Here is a 12,098-nt window from a genome sequence, read left to right as displayed (position 1 = left end):
AGAAAGAGGGAGGACTTCTTAACAACCCTATATTTCCCAATTGTTCCCACAAAATCCCAATAATGAGTTCTCTTGGACTAATTTAGGTCCCTCCTTAAATAAACCACTGGGGGTCAAATTACAGTGTTTGACCTGGTCCATTGGTAAGCTGAATCTCTACCCACACCCAGTGTCAATGAGACTGAATAAGGTAGCATGTATTGGAGCTAATCAGCATCCCACCTCCACTTCTCCCAACTCCCAATGTCAACAAGGTTCAGTGGAGAGCTGAATCCCCACACCCACCTGCAACAAGAAGACTGAATGAGGCAGTGTGAGGCAGGGCCAGTCAGCACTCTGGTTTCTGCTCCCCTTTTATGGGTCTTCACCCCCAGTTGTCATCAATATGATGGAATGGAGTGGTAGACCATGGAGCTAATTGACATTTCACTCCTCACAGTTCCCCAGTAACCAGCAAGAAGCAGAACTTCCATTCTTATGCTGTAACAACAAAGTGGCACTTCAACCATCTCTCTCCTTCCCCTCTGTGTCAGTGGGGCCCAACAGGGATCTGAGCTTACACTTCAACTTAAAAGCAGTAAGTTGATTTGAATTGGAGCCTTATTTTTGCCAGGGACATGTCAGTGGGTTGTGGACAAAACTGAACTTTTACCCCATCTGTCTTCTGTGAGGTAGTATTAATCATTTCTTCATTTTTGGGGTGGTGTTGAAGGAAGGAACCCAGGGGAAAGCTGAACACATTCACCTAGTCCTTGCACTACACTGCCATGAGAGGTCTTCCTTAAAACAGAAGAGTAAATAGAATCTAGAGCCTCATAATATAATATCAAAAATGTCCAAGACATAATACAAATTACTCATCACACCAAGAAACAGGAAAATCACAACTTGAAGGAGAAAAGACAATCAATAGATATTAATATCAGGATGAATTAGGTGCTGGAATTATCTGATAAGGATTTTTGAGCAGCCATCTTAAAATGCTTTAGCAGGCAATTATGAATTCTCTTGAAACAAATAAACAAGTAGAAAATCTCAGCAAAGAAATTAGAAGTTATAAAAAGGGCAAAATGGAAATTATAGAACTGAAAAATATGGTAATGAAAGGCTCACTAGATGGGCTCAATGGTATTGCAGAGAAATGATAAGGGATAGACTCTGTAAACTTAAGGATAGATCAATAAATTTTACCCAATCTAAACAACAGAAAGAAAATAGAATGAAATAAAAATGAACAAAGTCTCAGGGCCTGTGGAGTAATAACAAAAAAGTGGACATTTATATCATTGGAGTACCAGAAGGAGAGGAAAGAGAGTAGTACTGAAGAAGAATCTGAGGAAAAATAATGGCTTAAAACTGTCTAAATTTGGTAAAAATCATAAAACTACACATTCAAGAAGCTGGGATAACCCCAAACAGAATAAGTACAAACAGGTCCACACCAACACATGTCATAATTAAGCTTCTGAAAAGTAAAGACAAAGAAAAAACCTTTAAAGCAACCACAGAGACAAGGCATTATTTATAGGGGCACACCAATTCAAATAACAGTAAACTTCTCATTTGAAACAATGGAAGCTAGAACGAAGTGATGCAATATTGTTCAAGTGTTGAAATAAATGAACCGTTGACCATGAATTCTATATCTAGCAAACTATGTGGATTTGCTGTGGGGATGCACAGATGGATGAAGGTTATGCACAGAAAGTGTTATTCACAGAAGGGGGTAAGGCTACTGAAACAACACACGTCGTCTTACAATGTAAGTGCTAAAACTATTTTCCAACTAAAATCAACTAAAATATTTTTTATTTTTGCTATTATGACTGTTTATGTTTTAGAAAGACTTTTGGATGTCTTTCATCACTGACAAATCTCAAAACATTTACCATTACATGTTTCTCTTCCCAGCATGTGAAATTACCTGCTTCGCTACAAGTAGGGAATAGTTTCTGTCCCAGGCAGAGTAAGCAAGACTGAATGAGGACTGAGTGTGTGTCTCTTTGGGGCATTATATCAGACATTTTGGAGATGAAATCCTTGAACTGTCTTTGGTCACCATGGATTGCCTGAGCAAACTAAATTTCTGTGAAAAAGAGACTGAATTGAGTTGGATCAGATATTCATAATGATGGCACTGAATTCTTATCAACATTAGACCTTTACCATTCAATGGAAGTAAGCAATTGGTTATTGAAAGACACGTAAAAATACTGGTTCTTCTGATCCTGCAATGCAAAGCCTTAACAGTTAGGACCTAAGAGGAGGAAGGGAGGGCCTCAGAAAACAGAGGTGAGAAAGAAAGTCAGAAGCATTAATAGGCAGGGAAAACGGGGAGCTTTGCCATTTCGGCATAGATCAAAAGGCTCCATTTATGTCGGCATTCTGTTTCTTGAAGTTTCTAAGCACCCTTAATCATTCCAAGTTTTATTTAATAATCTTTATCTCATTTAATATTCATCGTATTCCTAAATTGATTAGCCATATATGTTTATACCCATTCCACAGATGAGGCAATCCTTATACAGCTTTTACATGGTAGAGCTAATTGGCATCTAGAACTTGAAGCTATTTTAGTATCCTACCTACTCTACTATAGACCTTTGCTATACATGTAAATCTCCACATGACTTAAATAGCCCATCCCTACGTCATGGTCCTTAGCCAGCAAAGGGACCCTAAATAAACTTTGTGACTCATTGAGGAGGAGGTAGTTCTGTCATGACTAAATGGATCTTGCAAAGAATCATTGAAAAGAGATCCTTTTCACTCGGGAAACCACAGCTTGAAGGCTCAAAGCTGTGAAAGATAAATTAACCTTCCCTCGGACTTCATCCAACCTGCCAAGCAAACCAGAAATAATTATTTTATGTGGGATGGTTATTGCCATTCATGTGGCAGGGACTTGATTTCACCATTTAGCAGACCCATCTGTTCCTTCCTTGGCAGGCGCTTGATCATATCTCACCTGGGGCCCTTGCACTCTCGGGTCTTGATTGCAGGGCATATCTGGGGCTAAGGTGTGGGGTATAGGGAAAGAGAGAAAACCTAGCTTCCCTCCACAATCTAGCTGGAAACATAAGAATAAATGTGAAATGATAAATTCCCTTAAAAGGTATGTTAGTGCCCAGAGTTGATTCAGTAGTATATATTCTAAAAATTAGCAACAAGTCACCTTCCTCACAGCACAGGCCCTGGTTCTATTACCTGTTATCTCTGTGATTTAGGGAAAGTTATATAACCTCTACATGCCTCCATTTTCTCAATTTAAAACGGACATAATAACAGTTATCTCACTGAGCATTAAATGAAAATGGTCTCAAGTGCTTAGTATATAGTAAGTATTCAGTACATGTCAGCTATCCTAACAAAGCATTCAGAGGAGGGAGAGTCATAGGGCTGGTCAAGACAGGTGTTTTTTGGATTGGAAACACTGCTTTGCTTTTTCTGCTCTGCTCCCACAGCATTGTACTGCTGTGTTGGCCTCATTGGTCACAATTGATTGGTCTAAGCATGGTTATCTGACCAAAGGGTAGCCAATCAGAGTTCTTCCCCAGGAAATGTGGGGATTAACTGGGAAAACTGAGAAGACCATCAGGCTCCAGGGGTTGAGATTGGAAAAAAGTAAAACTTGGGGAAGACGGCAGCTGAGTTTTCCACCACGTGGTCAAGGGAAGGCAGAATGGGGAGGGTTTCGAAACCCAGATAGGTTTGTTGGCTCTTCACTTGGTAAACAAAGGGTCATTGGTGGAAGTTCTGGAGCAGGGGCATGACATCTTAAAATCAGAGTTTAAGTTAGGACTGGATCTCTTACTCTACCTGAAAATTCTATTTTCTAGAAAACAGTTGCTTTTAAATGATGCTGAAAGTTAGCACTGACTGTAGATGCTGCACAAAGTTTATATTCATGGTTTAGTAACATTATAATCTCTGGCTTTTACCATGTTGACAATATTTTTCTTCTATAGGGAAGTGTCTGCAGTCCTGGCTGTGCCTTAACTACCTTTCTGATTGCACCAATCTAATTTTTCAGACTAGACAATTACCTCTCATTCCTCATGGGGAGAAGTTGCCAATAATTTCTATTTAGAGCAGGAGCCATTTGGTGTCAGGTACCACGTGGCAGCAAGAAATGATGAGCACATATGAATCATCACTTAAGTTCTTGCTGAGACGGTTTTGTTGTCATGATGAGGAATACACATTAAAAAACACTCTTGCATCTTCATAAGCAACAAACCAGTTGTGACAAATGACATGCCACTGTGTTCCTGGAACTCCAGTTTCTAACAGAGACTATAAAGAGATAGAAACCATTCTTCTGTCTTTACATGCTTGGTAGGCTGGATGTTGGATCACTCTTGGCTTTGACACTATTTATCTATCTCATAATAATGTTGAGAGGATTAGATGACAGAAGGTATCAGTAAAGAGCTTGACAGAGGGTGAATGCTTGACAAATGATAGGAATTAGTATTTTTTAGTGATAGCTCTCTAGAATTTGTTAATTTTGTCTCTTCATCTAGATTACAAATCTTAAGAAGGGATATATGTTGGCATCTTGTGAAGTCTCGGATTATTTATTCTGTACCCTTTATTTTATTTCTTCTCTTTTGTGTTTGTAAACTCTCTCTGTGTGTGTGTAGCATGCACAGTTCGATGAATTTTAACATATGCATGGATTCTCATAACCAGTCCCACAGCCAGGATTCCATCATGCCCCAAGAGCTCCGTTGTGATACTCTTTTGCAGTCAAATCTTTTATCCACCTTTGGCAACTGCTGATCTGTTCTCCATCCCTACACTTTGTCTTTTTCAGAATGTCATGTAAACAGAAAAATAAATCTAACGTTTTGAGACTTTTTTTCACTCATCATTAATGTCATCGTAATCCATCCATATTGCTGCATTTATCAATAAAGCATTCCTTTTCTATGGCTGAGTGGTATGCCATCATATGGATGTACCAAAGTTTATGTTTGACAATTAAAAAACATTTGCATTGTTTTAGCTTTTAGTGATTACAAATAAATTGTCTATGAGCATTTACATGGCCAGCCTTTACGTGGACATATGCTTTCATTTTTTGGTGTGTATATGGCAGGGTGGGGGATGGTAAATACTTAAAGTAGAAGGGCTGGGTCGTATAAGTCTGTATTTAACTTTATAAGAAACCATCAGAATGTTTTCCAGAGTGGCAATACCATGTTGCATTCCCACCAGTAACGCATGAGAGTTCCATTTGCTCCACAGCCTTACCAGTACTTGGCGTTGCCAGTTACATCTTATTTTTAGCCATTCTTCTAGGTATAAAATGGTATCTCATAGCTTCTGCCCATTTTTGAAAATGGAGAAATAATTCATATACCATAAAACTCACCATTTTGAAGTGTACAACTTAGTGGAATTTTTTTAGCATATGCGTAAAGTTGTGCAACTATCACCACTAATTTCAGAGCACATTCATCACACCAAAAAGAAACTCTATACTCATTACTGGTTATTCCCCATTCTCCCCTTCCCAGCATCCCCTGGAAACCACTGATACAATTTCTATGCGTATTTGCCTATTCTGATATTCCATATAAATAGAATCACACGTATGTGGTCTTCTGTGACTGGCTTCTTTCACTTAGCATTAAAATTTTAATGTTCATTCATGTCATAGCACATATGGATATTTCATTTCCTTTTCTAGCTGGGTAACATTCCATTATATGAATATAACATACCTTGTATATTCATTCATCAGTTGATGGGTGTTTGGGATGTTTCCACTTTTTGGCTATTATGAATAACGCTGCTATGACCACTCATGTACAAGGCTTTGTATGGATATATTTTTTCAATTCTTTTGGATGGAATTCTTTAGTAGTAGAATTTCTAAGTCATATGAAAACTCTATGTTGACCATCATGAGGAATTGACAAAATGGAAGTGACAAGTGGTAAGACTAGACATCCTTGCCTGTTCCTGATCTTGCAAGGAAAGCTTTCGGTCTTTCACCATTAAGTATGATAACTGTGGGCTTTCTTACAGTGGATGCACCATTTTACATTCCCATCAAAAATGTATAAGGCTTCCAATTTCTCCACATCCTTGCTGAAACTTGTTGTTTATCATTTTGATTATAACAATACTAGTGGGCATGAAGTGTTGTTTCATGGTGGCTTTGATTTGTACTTTCCTAATGACTAATGATGTTGAATAGTTTTTTCATGTGCTTATTGGCTATTTGCATATCTCCTTTGACGAAATGTCTACTTAAATTCTTTGCCAATTTTTAAATTGGGTTACTTGTCTTTATATTGTTGAGTTGTAAGGGTTTTTTATGTATACTAGAGGCTAATCTCTTATCAGATATAAGATTTGCAAAAATTTTCCTCCATTCTGCAGGTGTTTTTCAGTGTCTTGATGGTGTCCTTTAACAATAAAGTTTTTAATTTTGATGATGTCCAATTTACTTTTTTTTCTTTTGTTGCTTATGCTTTTGGTGTCATATTTAAGAAATCATCGCCTAATCCAATGTCACAAAAATTTGTCCTTATATTTTCTTCTAAGTGTTTTATAGTTTTTGCTCTTGCATTTAGGTCTATAATCCATTCTGAGCTAGTTTTTGTATGTGATATGAGGAAAGGATTCAATTTTATTCCTTTGCATGTGGTCAGGCAGTTGTTCCAGCACCTTTTGTTGAAAAGACTATATTCTACTTACTGGATTATCTTGGCACCTTTGTCGAAAATCATTGCCCATAAGTTTATGGGTTTATTTCTGGACTCTCATCTATTTCATTGATCTGTAGCCTATCCTTATACAAGTCTCACAAAATCATAATTACACTAGCTTATAGTAAATTTTTGAATCTGGAAGTGTGAGTCCTACATCTTTGTTCTTCCTTTTCAATATTGTTTTGGCTCTTGACTCCCTTTCATTTTCATATGAATTTTAGAATCAACTTGTCCGTTTATGCAAATGAGCCATCTGAGATTTTGGTAGGGATTGCACTGAATTTGTAGATCAATTTGGGGAGTGTTGACAACAATATTAAATCTCCAATCTATGATTATAGGATGTCTTTCCATTTATTTAGATCTTCTTTAATTCCTTTCAACAACACTTTATAGTTTTAGAGGTATGAGTGTTGCACTTCTTTCATGAAGTTTATTCCTAATAATTTTATTCATTGTAATGCTATTATAAATGAAATAGTTTCCCTAATTTTATTTTCAATTCATTGCTGGTGTATAGGAATACACTTAATTTTTGTAAATTTATCTGATATTTTGCAAACTGCTGAACTCATGTATTAGTGCTAATGATTTTTTTTCGGTGTGGTATGTCATCAGCAAATAGAGACTGTTACTTCATCCTTGTCAATCTGGACGTTGTTCATTTCTTCTTTGCCTAGTTGTCCTGACTGAAACTTCCAGTGCAATGGTGAATCAAAGTGGTAAGACTAGACATTCTTGCCTGTTCTTGATCTTGTAAGGAAAGCTTTTGGTTTTTCACAACTAAGTATGATAACCATGGGTTTTTCATGAATGCCTTTTGTCATGTTAAGGAAGCTCCCTTCTATTTGTAATTTTCTGAGTTTCTTACATGAAAGTTTATGAGTTATGAGTTTTGGTAAGCAAAATGCCATAATGCTTTCCAGTCTAAGTTTACTTATTTTTTCCCATGAAACCCTCCCCTAGTTGCTCCAATTTTATGTACGTATGTATGTATGTATGTATTTATTTATTTATTTTTGAGACAGGTTCTCACTCTGTTGCCCAGGCTGGAGTGCAGTGACACAATCATGGCTCCCTGCAGCCTTGACCTCCTGGGCTCAAGCCATCCCCCCACCTCAGCCTCCTGAGTAACTGGGACTGCAGGCGTCCACCATCATGATGGGCTAATTTTTAATTTTTAAAATACAGACAGGGTCGCATTATGCTGCTCAGGCTAGATTCAAACTCCTGGGCTCAAGCAATCCTCCTGCCTTGGCCTCCCAAAGTGCTGAGATTACAGATGTGAATCACTGGTGACCTCTAAATTTTTAAATTAGATCCCAGAATCGTGAAAAAGCTGATTCTGTAATCTTATGTCATCTTACTTGTTGCTCAGTGAAGGAACTGATTTTTCATGCTCCCGACCCCATCTCTATGATGTCACTCAACAGTGTCTTTTGCAGAGGATAAGTTCATAGTTTTGAAGAAATCTAATATATCAAGATTTTATTTTACAAATTATGCTTTTTGGTATCATGTCTAAGAACTCTACCAATACCTCAACTATAAAGATTCTCTATGTTCTTCTAAGAGTTTTATAGTTATGTATTTTTCATTTGAATCTAGACCCATATTTAGTTACGTTTTTGTATAAGGTGTGAGGTTTAGGTTGACATTAATTTTTGGTTGGATATCCAGTTGTTCCAACAGTATTTGTTGGAAAGTCTCTTTCCTCTGCTGAATTGCCTTTCCATCTTTGTTTAAAATCAATTGGCCATATTTGTCTTAGTTTACTTATAGGCTCTGTATTCTTTACCATTTTCCTATAAGCATATCCCTTTACCCCATACCACACTGTTTTGATTACTCTAGCTTTTTAGCAGTGTTAAAATTGAATAGTGTAAATCCTCTCATTTTATTTATTTTTAAAGTAATATTCTGACTATTTTAATTGTTTTGCCTTTCTGTATAAATTTTATAATTAGCATATGTGTATCTGCCAAAAAGTCCCGACAGGGTTTTGGTTGGAATGGAATCAAATCCATAGATCAGTTTGGTGACAATTGATATCTTAACTATATTGAGTGTTCTAATCCATGGATATAATCTGTCTCTGCATTTGCCTAGAACTTTGATTTATTTCACAAGAATTTTGTAATCCTCAGTGTATGGAGTCTGCATACACTTTGTTAGATAGAGACCTAAATATTTCATATTTTGAAACTTTTTTAAATGGCATTACTTTTCAAATTTCAGGTTCTAATTTTTCATTGATAATACATAGAAATTTGATATATTTTTGTAGATTAACCTTTTATCCTTACTGAACTCTCAAAGAACCTTTTTTTCTGGATTCACTACTCTTTATTTTTCATAGACAAACATGTCTGTGAATGGGGACGGTTTAATTTCTTTCTCTCCAATTTGTGTGCCTTTTATGTATTTTGCTTAACTTATTGCATTGAGTAGGATTCCCAATATAATGGTAAATAGGAGTGGTGAGAGTGGGCATCCTTGGCTTCTTCCTGATCTTGGGGAAAAATAGCTTTCAGTATTTTCTTTTTATGTGGTCAGCAGTGTTTTTTTCTTTTTTCTTTTTTTTGGGGTGCCCATTATCAATTACTAAAGTTTTTTTCTAGTCCCCAGTTTGATGAGAGTTTTCATGTTAAATAAATGCTGGTCTTTCAGCTTTTTTCACACAAATTCATATATCTAGGTGTTTTTTCTTCTTTAGTCTATTATATGATGGATTTTTAAAAATTATTTTTATATGTTGAACCAGGCTTACATTCCTGGGATTAACCCTATTTGATCATGTTGTATTATTCTTTTTTTATATTACTAAATTTGATTTGCTAACATTTTGTTAAGGATTTTTGCTATGTTCATGATGTATATTTGTCTGTAGTTTTCTTTAGCCGACTTTGTCTGGCTTTAGTATGAGAGTAATTATAGCCTCATAAATGAGTCTGAGAGCTTCCTTTTTTTTCTGGAAAAGATTGTTTAGCATTGGAAATATTTTTCTTCAAATGCTTGGCTGAATTTATCAGGAATCTGGACATATATTTTTCTTTCTAAGAAGTGAACGAGGAATTTAATTTTTAATAGATAGAATACTAGTCAAGTTATCTATTTCTTCTTGAGTGAGTTAAGGTAGTTTGGGGCTTCAAAAGAAATTGTCCATTTCATTTAAATTGTCAAATTTATGTGCATAGAGTTATTTGTGGTATTTATCTAATATTCTTTTAATGTCTGTGGTTCTGTTGTGATAATCCATCTTTCATTCCTGACTTTGGGAATTTATGTCTTCTCTCTTTTTTCTTTGCCAATATTATTAGAGATTTATCAATTTTATAGAACTTCAACTTTTTTTTCTATTAGTTTCTTGTTTCAGTTTCATTAATTTCCATTTTTATCTTTGTTATTTTTTGCTTTGATTTTATTTTGCTCTTCTTTTTAGAATTTCATATGGTGGAGGCATAGACTATTGACTTGACACTTTTCTTATTTTCTAACACAAGCACTAAAATGTTCTCTTTATTTCTTCTATTTTTGTTTCTCTGTTTTACTTTCTTGCCTTTTTTGGATTATTGAAATAGCTTTCATATGCCATTTTAAATTTACCTATTAAGCTTTTTATAATCTCTTTGTATAATTTCTTAGTGGTTGCTTGAGATGTTAAAATGTAAACACTGCACTTTTTTTCTTTATTTCTTCTTAAAAAAACACAAGATACATGTGCAGAACGTGCAGGTTTGTTACATAGGTAAATGGAACACTTCACTTTTTATAGATTACTCAGAATTAATATTTTCCCACTTCAAGTAGGATGTATAAACCTTAGCATCATAAATAACATGTTATTCCATTTATTTTGTAGTTTTCATATGTGCTACATCTATATACACTGAAAATGTCATAAACTTTATAATTTTTGATTTCAACTTTCATATCTATTTTTAAGAACTTAAGAGGAAAAATATCTATTCCATTTACCCATATGTTTACCATTTCTGTTGTTCTTTCCCCATTCCTGGTCTTTTATGTTTCCCTCTGGGATCAGTTTCTTTCAGTCTGAAGAACTTCCTTTAGTATTTCTTAAAGAGCTGGTCTTCTGGAGATGAACTCTCTTAGTTTTCCTTCACCTCAGAACGTCATCACTTCACCTTTATTTCTAAAAATATCACTGAATATCAAATTCTGGGTTGACAATTCTCTGTTTTTAGCACTTTAAATGTGTTGTTCCACTGTCTTCCAGCTTCCCTGAGAAGTCTGCAGCCATTCAAATCATTTTTCTTCTGTATGCAATGCCCTGTTTCTCTCTGGCTGCTTTCAAAATGTTTTCTTTGTCATTAATTTTCGGCATGTTGATTTTGATGTATCTGAGTGTGGATTTCTTAAATTTCACACCGTTTGGTGTTTGCTGAGCTTCTTGAATCTATTCTTTTATCTTTTTAACCAAATTTGAGGAGTGAGCCTTTATAATTTTTTTTTCTTTGCCACATTCTTTATCAACTCGTTATGGGATTCTGATGACATGAATACTAGGCCTTTTGACATTATTCTATAGATCTCTGTAAATCTGTTTACCTGTTCTTCCCCCAATCTCATTTCTCACTGCTATTTAGATTTAATATTTCTATTGATCTATCTGTAAGTTCAACAACTCTTTCTTCTGTCATCTTCATTGGTTATTAAGCCCATCAACTAAATCTTTTGATTCCAGTTATTGTGGTTTATTAGCTCTAATATTTCTATTTGCTTTTAGAAATCTTTTCTATATTTTATCTACTGAAATTTTCTATCTTTTTCATTTTTAGAAGATGATTCACCTCAGACCAGCCTGGGCAACATGATTCATCATTACCTTTGGGGGCATGTTTAAAAGAGATGCTTTCATGTCCAAGTCTGGAAATCCCAGCATCTGTCCTGTCTTCAGGTTGGTGTGCTTTGTCTTTTTTCTTTCCAAATGTTGATATTGTTTTGGTTCTTTGTACCCTGGACTTTTTGAATATTATCTTAGTCACTCTTGCTTTTATTAAATTATATGAAGGATGCTATTTATTTATTTGTTTGTTTTAGCAGGCATCCAACTAGGTTTTGTTCAGGCTACACGTTTCTACGTGCCTCCTCTGAGCTCTTGTTTCAATGTTTGTTAGTCCAGTTTTCAAAGCCTTTGCAGTACCATTTTTACCCACCCCATGCGAATGCCATGTGGTGCTAGTTTGAGGATGGAACAGTGGTCTACCATTCAGTTCAGTTCTTAAAGTCTTTGGTATGTTGTGTGAAATCAGATTCAGGTATGCATAGCTCAGGGTAAGCACAGGAGTTTATACAAAATGTTTTGGTACTATTCTCTCAAGTCTACTTTCTGTGATCTCCCAAATA

The 12,098-nt window shown here is 35.6% G+C and overlaps 1 long non-coding RNA gene across 1 annotated transcript; it reads left to right on the top strand.

The window, feature by feature from the left end:
• Positions 1 to 493: 493 nt before the first annotated feature.
• LOC129527458 (uncharacterized) lies at positions 494 to 11,634 on the top strand. Its single transcript, XR_008672435.2, has 3 exons — positions 494 to 577; positions 1,651 to 1,762; positions 11,531 to 11,634. It is a non-coding gene; the product is annotated as an uncharacterized lncRNA (long non-coding RNA).
• The last annotated feature ends 464 nt before the right edge of the window (positions 11,635 to 12,098 follow it).

The sequence above is a fragment of the Gorilla gorilla genome, chromosome 18, assembly GCF_029281585.2.
Source record: "Gorilla gorilla gorilla isolate KB3781 chromosome 18, NHGRI_mGorGor1-v2.1_pri, whole genome shotgun sequence".
In the NCBI taxonomy this organism is placed as follows: domain Eukaryota; kingdom Metazoa; phylum Chordata; class Mammalia; order Primates; family Hominidae; genus Gorilla; species Gorilla gorilla.
Note: the sequence above shows the minus strand (reverse complement) of the source record. Positions and strands in the feature narration are given on the sequence as shown.